This window comes from Benincasa hispida, chromosome 3, assembly GCF_009727055.1.
Source record: "Benincasa hispida cultivar B227 chromosome 3, ASM972705v1, whole genome shotgun sequence".
In the NCBI taxonomy this organism is placed as follows: domain Eukaryota; kingdom Viridiplantae; phylum Streptophyta; class Magnoliopsida; order Cucurbitales; family Cucurbitaceae; genus Benincasa; species Benincasa hispida.
In genome coordinates this window covers 11,187,907-11,197,707 of record NC_052351.1, presented here as the reverse complement: position 1 = coordinate 11,197,707, position 9,801 = coordinate 11,187,907, and positions in this window count along the sequence as shown.

The window sequence follows — 9,801 nt, the reverse complement described above, 5'->3', positions numbered from 1 at the left end:
AATCTCTTTATATAACACCGTTAATAATAGAGGCTTACATTTCACAAGCATGACCATAAGTGACATGACATGAATCCTGAGTGAGTTGTAAACTCCTACTCATGAAGGCGATCCTTTGATCTATATGGGTGAGAGTGGCCAAATTGCCAACTCAACAAGTCTACCATTTTAGGGATTCATCTGACTAGAGAGCTGGGAACTCAGCTACATTCCTTCCCTGATGCAGGGGCAAGTAGATAAATTTCTCCCTTAAGGGTTGATTCCGGGTCTTGAACATAGTGGCCACACCCTCTCCTGGCCCGAGAGGACTTGGTCATAGTGGAACTATAATTTATTGTTCATTAGAGGAATCAGTAGTACTGAAGGAGTTAAATGTAACTACAGGGGAAAAATGGTATTTTGGCCCAGTTGTACTTACGAGTAATTTGTGAAGAGTCATCGCACTGTTGATTTGTTATATCCAATGGACACACACACACACACACACATTCTTTTTTATTAATTTATTTGAAATTAATAAAAGGGAAGGAGTTATAATTCCCTCCCATTATTCTCTCAATAACTAACAAGTGATAAAAGAGGTGGAGAGATCATCTTCTTCAAGTGATTCACGTTCATTCACACAGAGAAAACTTCTCTGAGAAAAAACTCCCCTCTCATCCTCTTCATCTTCTTCCCTCTTCCTAGGACTCAAGGAAAGCCCACAATTTCTGCTTGAGTCTTTAAATCTCAAAAGAGAATATAGAGGGTTCTCGATTGGTAGTGTCTATGCGAGAAGAAGGAGATCCGCGAGGAAGGAGTTTCGTTCATGATTGTTCGAGGGATTTGTGAAGAAAGATTCTTCAAAAGTGATATCTCTGAACTTGTTTCTTATTTAATAGCATGTTGTAATTTAACATTAAATGCACATATCTTTTGTATGTTTACTGTAAATTTTATATTCGATAATTAATGGAATTTGGACAATCCGCTTCCACTCAAGAATCTCCTCATGTCGAGTTTCCTTCACTACTAAAGCCCTCCATAACACTGAGATGTTTAAAACTGCAGTAACTCAACATAAAAGACTTAAAATTTTTCCTAAATAAAATGTTCAACTTTGGCACCTAAGACTAGGACACATCAATCTCAATAAGATTGAGAGATTGGTGAAGAATGGACTTTTAAGCGAGTTAGAACAAAATTCTTTACCTATATGTGAGTCATGCCTTGAAGGCAAAATGACTAAAAGACCCTTTACTGGAAAAGGTCACAGGGCCAAAGAACCTTTAGAGTTGGTAAATTCAGACCTTTGCGGCCCGATGAATGCAAAATCTAGGAAAGATTATAAATATTTAATCACTTTTACTGATGGTTATTCAAGATATGGGTACATTTATTTAATGCAACATAAGTCTAAATCTTTTGAAAAGTTCAAAAGAATTCAAGGTTGAAGTTGAAAATACATTAAGTAAAACAATAAAGACATTTCGATCTGATCAAGGTGGAGAGTTTATGGATATGACATTCCAAAACTATTTGATAGAACATGGAATTGTATCCCAACTCTTAGCAGAATGGTGTAAACCCTGTTGAACATGGTTCGGTCTATGATGAGTTACACTTCCTTACCTGACTCTTTTTGGGATTATGCAGTAAAGACTATAACATATATTTTGAACAGTGTTCCATTCAGGAGTGTTACTAGTACACCTTTGGAGTTACGGAATGGTCTAAAGCTAGTTTATGTCATTTCAGAATCTGAAGTTGCCTTGCACATGTGCTAGAGGTCAATCCTAAGAAATTGGAATCTCGTTCAAAATTGTGCCTATTTATAGGCTACCTCAAAGGAACTAGAGGTGGTTACTTCTTTGACCCAAAAGAAACCAAAGTGTTTGTATCAACAAATGCACTTTTCTTGAAGAATACCACATAAGGGAGCATAAACCCTGCAGTAAAATTTTGTTGAACGAACTTTCCAAAGAAACTATTGAATCTTCAACAAAAGTTGTTGAAGAAGCCAACATCTCAACAAAAGTTGTTGAAGTTGGATCATCTAGTAGGTCAATTCCACCTCAAGAGTTAAGAGAACCTCGATGCAGTGGGAGGATTGCAAATCCACCTGTTCGTTATATGGGTTTAACTGAAATTCTAGTTATGGTAGCTGACAGAGATGTTGAGGATCCATTATTTTATAAGAAGGCAACAGAGGATGTTGACAAAGATAAGTGGATCAAATTTATGGATCTCGAAATGGAGTCAATGTACTTCAATTCAGTATGAGATCTTGTAGATCAACCTCATGGGGTAAAACCTATCGGTTGCAAATGGATCTACAAGAGAAAACGGGGTGCTGATGGGAAGGTGCAAACCTTCAAGGCTAGATTAGTTGCAAAAGGTTATATCTAAGTTGAAGTATATTAAAATCCTCCTGTCCACTGCCTCATATTATGATTATGAGATTTGACACATGGACACCAAGACTGCTTTTTTGAATTACAATCTTGAGGAGACCATTTATATGGAGCAGCCTAAGGAATTCATAATCCAAGGTTAAGAGCAAAAGGTTTGTAGGATTAATATGTCCAGTAATGGACTGAAACAAGCTTCTTGATCTTGAAACATAAGGTTTGATACTGCGATCAAATCTTATGGTTTTGATCAAAATGTTAATTAACCTTGTGTATACAAGAGAATTATCAACAATTCAGTAGCTTTCTTAGTATTATATATGTTGGGGTTGATGCCTTATATCTCATAGGGTCTTGTAGTTTGTAAACACCTATATGAACAAACAGTTTTGTGATTTATAATATGAGATATTTATTTACTTCAGTCTGTGAAGTATGAGATATTTTAGTTGTATTAATCACAAACCAATAAACTAAGATCCCTGGTTATCGTTGTAACTTAAGCATATATGTGGAGACATACAAATGGATCGTGCTTTAAGTGATAACCTAAATGGTCTGTAGTATATGGATAAAGGCGGGAAACCTTATCCTAGTGACACTACGAGTCTGGCCCGCTTTGTAGATGTTACAAATGCTGTAAAGTGCTACAAATGGTGTGATTCTGATCACTCGTGTATTAGACATGCGAACGAGGATGCTCTATATAAAGGAGTTTGTATAAGACCGGACCACGAAATGTTTAGTCTTGTTATATAACGTCGTTCATGATAGAGACTTTCATTTCACTAGGATGACCATAGGTAACATGACCTTAATCTTAAGTGAGTTGGGAAATCCTACCTATGAGGGCGGTCTTTTGATTTATGAAGGGTTATCGTACTATTGATTGGTTATATCTGATGGACATAGAAATATATCTATAGTGTGAAGAGTGCAGCTCTCTGTCTTTAGTGGATACATTAATTGATTGGAGGAATTAATATAAATATGATTTATATTAAACGCCACAAAGGAGGAAAAGAATTATGGTTTATATGTTGCATATGATGTGATATTAAAATTATAGGTTATAAATATAATATGATAAATTAGTTATTATATTTATTTATAATAAATTAATTATAAGATAATTGATTTCAGTTTTCTCCAAATAACCGACTTAGTGGGAAGTTTTATTCAGTTTATGGCAATCGAATGCATAAAGTGAAAATAGTTTTCATTTTTTTGATTCCAAGATACACGAAGCAAGATATATGATAACTTGTCGAGATAGTTTAAACAGTCGATCGAGTATCCTACGATAACTTGTCGAGAGAGAAAAGTAAACAATCGATCGAGTATCCTATACGATAGTTACTTGCTACTAAACAATCAAGTACTTAAGTCTATATGATAAACTTCTTCCTTCTCCCATTTACTCGATCATCTACTCGATCGTCTAGTTCCTCCTTCCCTCTACCCAAATCCATATAGAGCCCACATCTCATGGATTCTCACACCGAGAATACCAAGGTAACCTCGTGGTAGTGTCAAGTTTCCGTTTGAGGGTTGAGGATCGAGTATTTACCAGTTCGTGCTGAGTTGATGAATTGCTCGCGTTGCATTCGTGCTGCTGGACACTTTGGTGTTGGATCGGGGAAATACTAGAAGAAAAAGTTCTTCAAATGTATGTTTACTCTATTCCTTGTTTGTTTTTAACTTTATAGCATGCTGTAATTTACTCGTTATGCATAATTGTTATTGTTTGATTGTAAATGTCGTGTTCTTTCACAATAGGATTTGGAACGATTTGCTTCCACTCATTGGTTTTCTATAGTTAGAGATCCTTAAATATATAGATGATATCCTACTCACTAGGAATCATATAGGTCTACTGACTGAAGTTAAGAACTGACTAACGATCCAATTCCAAATGAAAGATTTGGGAGAGGCTCGATTTTTTCTAGGAATTCAGATCTTTTGAGATCGAAAGAACAAAACGCTAGCTCTGTCTCAAGTATCATATATTGACAAAATGTTTGTCACGTATTTGATGTAATACTCCAAGAGAGATCTATTACATTTTAGGCATGGAGTGATATTGTCTAAGGAATAGTATCCTAAGACACCTCAAGAGGTTGAGAAAATGAGACGAATCCCCTATGCATCGGCTGTTGAATGCCTGATGTATGCAATATTATGTACTAGACTTGACATCTGCTATGCAGTGGGGATAGTTAGTAGATATCAGTCTAATCCAAGATTTGATCACTGGACGCCGTTAAAAGTATCCTCAAGTATCATGCTCATGTATGGTTCTAAGGATTTGATCCTTACTAGATACACGGATTCTGATTTTCAGACTGATAAGGATTCTAGGAAATCCATATCAAGATCAGCTTTAGGATAAGTGGGAGATTGTACACCCTACTAACTTTAGAATAAGTGGGAGATTGTTGGGGTTGATGCCTTAAATTTCGTAGGGTCCTATAATTTGTAATTGTAATATACAAACATTTTATTTATGTTATAAAATATTTGATATTTTATTTCAAAATTAGTTGCATTAACCACAAATCAATAAACTAACATTCAAGGTTATCTTGTACCTTAAACATGTATATAGAGACATACGGGTGGATCATGTTTTAAGTGATAACCTAAATGGTCTGTAGTAGATGGATAAGGTTGGATACCTTATCTTGGTGACACTGTGAGTATGGCCTACTTTGTAAGTGTTACAATTTTTGTAGAATGCTACAAATGATCTGATCCTGATCATTCTTGTGGGGACATATGGGCAAGGATATTCTATACAAAGAAGTTTGTATAAGACCAAACCACGAAATGTTTAGTCTCATTATATAACGATGTTCATAATAGAGACTTACATTTCACCAGGAGAACCTAGGTAACGTGACTTAAATCCCGAGTCAATTGTGAACTCCTACCTATGGGGGGGTTCTTTGATTTGTATGGGTGAGAGTGGTCAGATTGCCGACTCAACAAGCCTACCATTTTGGGGATTCGTCTAATTAAGGAACTGGGAACACAGCTTCACAAGATGGAATTCACTCATTCCCCAATGTCGGGACAAGTAGATAAATTGCTTCCTTAAGGGCTGATTCTAGGGCTTGAACAATGTGGCGCCACACCCTCTCCTGACTCGAGAGGGTTTGTTTATAGTTGGATGATTTATTGTTCATTAGAGGGATCAGTGGTACTTAAGGAGTTAGATGTAACTATATGGCAAAACGGTAATTTGGGCCCAACTGTACTTACGAGCAATTTGTGAAGGGTTATCGTATTGTTGATTGGTGGATAGAGAAATATATCTGTAGTACAAAGAGTGCGGCTGCTGGTCTTTAGTGGAGTGCTGACAGTTAACGGATGGTGAATAATTTAATTAATTATTCGCGTACCGTTGAAGATTCGAGCTACAGGTCCATGAGATCCCCTCGATAGTTCAATAAGACTAAATGAGAATCAGTTTTATGATTAATTTGAATTATTCAAATTAATTGAGGGAAATAAGTATATATGATATAATTAAGTTAAATTAATTATATATGATATAATTGTTATAATATATTTGATATATTATAATATAAAGTTTATTTGAGAGAAAATAAATATTTGAATATGATTCAAATTTTAATTATGTGAATTGGATTCATATTATTAAATTTAATATAAATTTGATTTATATTAAATGTCATTAGTGAGAGAAAAGAAACTATAAATTATATTGTATATGATACAATATTAAAACTATAAGTTATATGTTATAGTTGATTTAACATATAGTTTAATATCTATTATATGATAAGGTAGTTACCATATTAATATATATTAAATTATTTATTTAATTAAATATATTATTTAATATTTAATTGTTTTAAATTAATTAAGGGAGGGAGTTGTAACTCCCTCCCTCCTTTTTTCTCTCCTAATCGTGGAAGTGGGAGACTGAATGATCAGTCCTTCTTCTTCCTGCAAAACACACTGGGTTAAGGTTAGTATAGTGCTCTTTATAGAATTCCCCTGTGGTCTCTCTTCCTCTCAATCTCCTTATTTCCCTAAAAATCTTAAATATCCAGAGCACTCACTCCTCCTGGGTTCTTTACCTAAGGATACCGAGGTTGCTGTTCGGGGTAGTGTTCGGGGATTCCATTGAAGATCGTCTTCAAAGGTAAGGGTTTATGAAACCCTAATCTACATTTAATTTTGTTCAAAACATGTTGTATGTTTAAAATTTAATTTAATTTTTTTAAAGCATGCAATTTTAAGTGCCTCGCCATATGCCCTAACAATGGCATATGATCCTTCCGGCGACCCTTGTGGAAACACCAATTCATACTCTCTAGCGTGATAAGCTCGTCTGTAATTTATATTCACTCAACTTGCCGAACGTCCTCAATGATATTCCTCAGTCGGTATGTTCGGCCAACTTATTTGTATTTGGACTTGATTAAGTGTCCAATAACCTAACTTTTTGCTTGTCAATTATTATCCATTCTCATTTCAAGAGAACATGTATGTTCACTTGGATATTTCATTACTTTGAAGGAATTACTTTCTTTCAATTTTTTTGCACAGACCCCCCACTTGCATTCCTCCACTGAACACCGTACAATTAGCAAGCTCTTCGTTGACTTCTTTACACGGTCATCGAAGTTCTTTTTTTCTTTTTCTTTTTCTTTTTCTTTTTTTTTTTTGCAATTATTGACAATTTAACTGACAAGTCATATTTCGAAAATAAAATTTGACCGACCTTTATATCCTTATCATTCAGACAGTCATGAAGTATTGTGATAAGACTGTCATATGATGGACCCTCTGATGGTCTGGTTATATATACAAATAGTTGGGTTGGAATAGTGGAATGCATTTACACTGAAGGCATCATAGCTAGTGGGATGGGAGCAGGTGGGGTTGGAACATGAATGTAAGTTGTTGGAAAAGTTTGTGGTGCTGAAGATTGTCCATATCCATGGTTAGTATTGAACTGTGGAGTACATCGGGGTTCATTCTTGTGACCCAACCAAGCTTCATTTTGATCTTCCCCCAAGTTACATGGGTCAATATGATCATCCATTAAAGACATTGTAGAAATATTACATATTGGAATGGTTGCATATCCAAAGTTTTGACTAGTTGGAATGGGTTGATTCATTGGACTACACTATTGGTACATATTCTCAATGTGTAGTCCATGACTTTCGCGAGGTGTAACTAATACAAATAACGGCATCCGAGATGCATCATAGTCTTTTAAAAAGAAGCTAAGATCTTCATGTCGACTATGTCAATTAGGGGAGTCGAAAATAATAGATTGTAGCATTATTTGATGTGTATATCAAACATAATTGGATCGATATTTAGTTGTTGGTGCATAATATTCACTAAGTCACTGACTATTATATCATTTATGACCTTCAAACCTTTCATATGACCTCTAATGTAATTGCTTCCTGATTGGTCTCATTCCCCACCAAATCGTACCAAGATGCGAAGAAGCATCGTTGATCTGCAATTGGATTGGCAAATTTTAAGCAATACCCAATCAAATTTTAAGAAATTACTCAGTAATTGATAAGCGATCGCCCAATATTATATACACGATTGTTTATATAATTCTACACGATCGTGAAATAGAATATAAACAATCGTTTAGTATTATGTAAATGATCGTCTAGTATTTTATAAATGATTTTTAGATATAAACAATCGTTTATATAATAATAAACCATTGTTTATCTAATACTAAACGATCATTCATATAATACTAAAGGAGCGTTCATATAATACTAAACGAGCATTTATATTATAATGAACAATCGTTTATATATTGCTATACGATCGTTCATTCAATACTAAACGATCTAGGGGACAAGAAATACTATAGATTATTATTTACATTCTCTCCGTTTCTATATCTGATGAACGAATCTTCCTCTATACCCAAAGACATAATAAAATGAACAAAGATGAAAGAAATTGATATAAGGATGTTGTATTGAAACTCTGAGAGAACAATGGGAGACTGAAAAGCGTTCGACGAAAAATGAATAACTAAGAGTGACCTACCATTCTTGATATCAATGTTATTCAATGCTATTGGTAGAATATTGGTTGGGAATAAATGCATTGATGGAATGTTATTGTTACATTGAATACATATTGAACGAAGAGCTGAAGAAATTGTTGAAGGAAGAAGATGTATGGTGTAGTTTGTGGACTTTTTTTTTTTTTTTTTTTTTTTTAAATTGGGGCTAAAATTGGTATTTCACCTAGCCAAAAGGTCAATCATAGATTAGATTTTAGGAAGAGGTCATCCATAGAAAAGTTTTTTAGATTTTGGTTATTTTGTGAAATTTTTCGATATTAGGGCAGCAGTTCTCTACCAATGAGTGGTGGCATTGGAAATATCAAGAATGGGAATGCCATTAATACCCCATTTTACAACTAAGCCGGTTTCTGAAATTGAGCCTTCATTCACTATTTGCATAAGATTATCAAAATAAATTATACTGAAAATCTCCTGGTTGCAAATTATTATCATTAATATCAAGCACCAGATTGGTTCACCTTTTATCATGAAATTAATCGTATTTTGAATGGTTATTAATATGAGAATTAAAAAAAAAAGAAAAAAATGTATTTTATATAGTGCGTTCAAGGATACAAAGACTGAAATGTCTTATGGAACAAGTAATGAGAGTCCAAAGCTTACTAATGAAGGATTCGAAGCCGAGTCAGTGCCTTGTCAAGCATTCCTCACATTTGCATGTGCTCGAGCCCTGAATGCCTTGAAATTTTTTTTTATTTTGGGAAGAGATTGCTAGGTCTGGCTAATGGATGATCCTATTTGAGGGGCATGATGAAAAATGGCCTAAGATTTAGAAACAAATGAGGAATGACCTCAAATGCATGTGAGGGCCTGATACTTGAAGTCATTCTCACTCTCGCTCCCTAATTTTTGCTCTCACTCGCTAATTCTTACTCTCAATTCCTCGTTGTACTCGCCCGTTCTCGCTCTTGATTCCCCATCACGTTCTCCAATTCTCACTCTCGCTCGATGATTCTTGCTCTCAACTACCCGTCATGTTCCTCTCTTCTCACTCTTGCTCTCAATTTCCCATCGTGCTCTCCTGATTCTTGCTCCTGCTTTCCATCCCACTGCTTGGTTCTTGCTCTCGCTCGATGATTCTCGCTCTCGCTCCTCATTGCAACAGAAGAAGAGGACGAACGCATACAAAGACAAAGAGAAACACACACAGGAGTAAGACGAAGACGAATATAGACGATGACGAAGACGAACCAACCAAAATCGGAAGAAGAAGAATGAAGAAAAAACACAAGAAAAAAAAAAGAGAAAGTAGAGTAACTGCAAAAAGAAGGAAAAGGAAGAAGAAGAAATACAAAA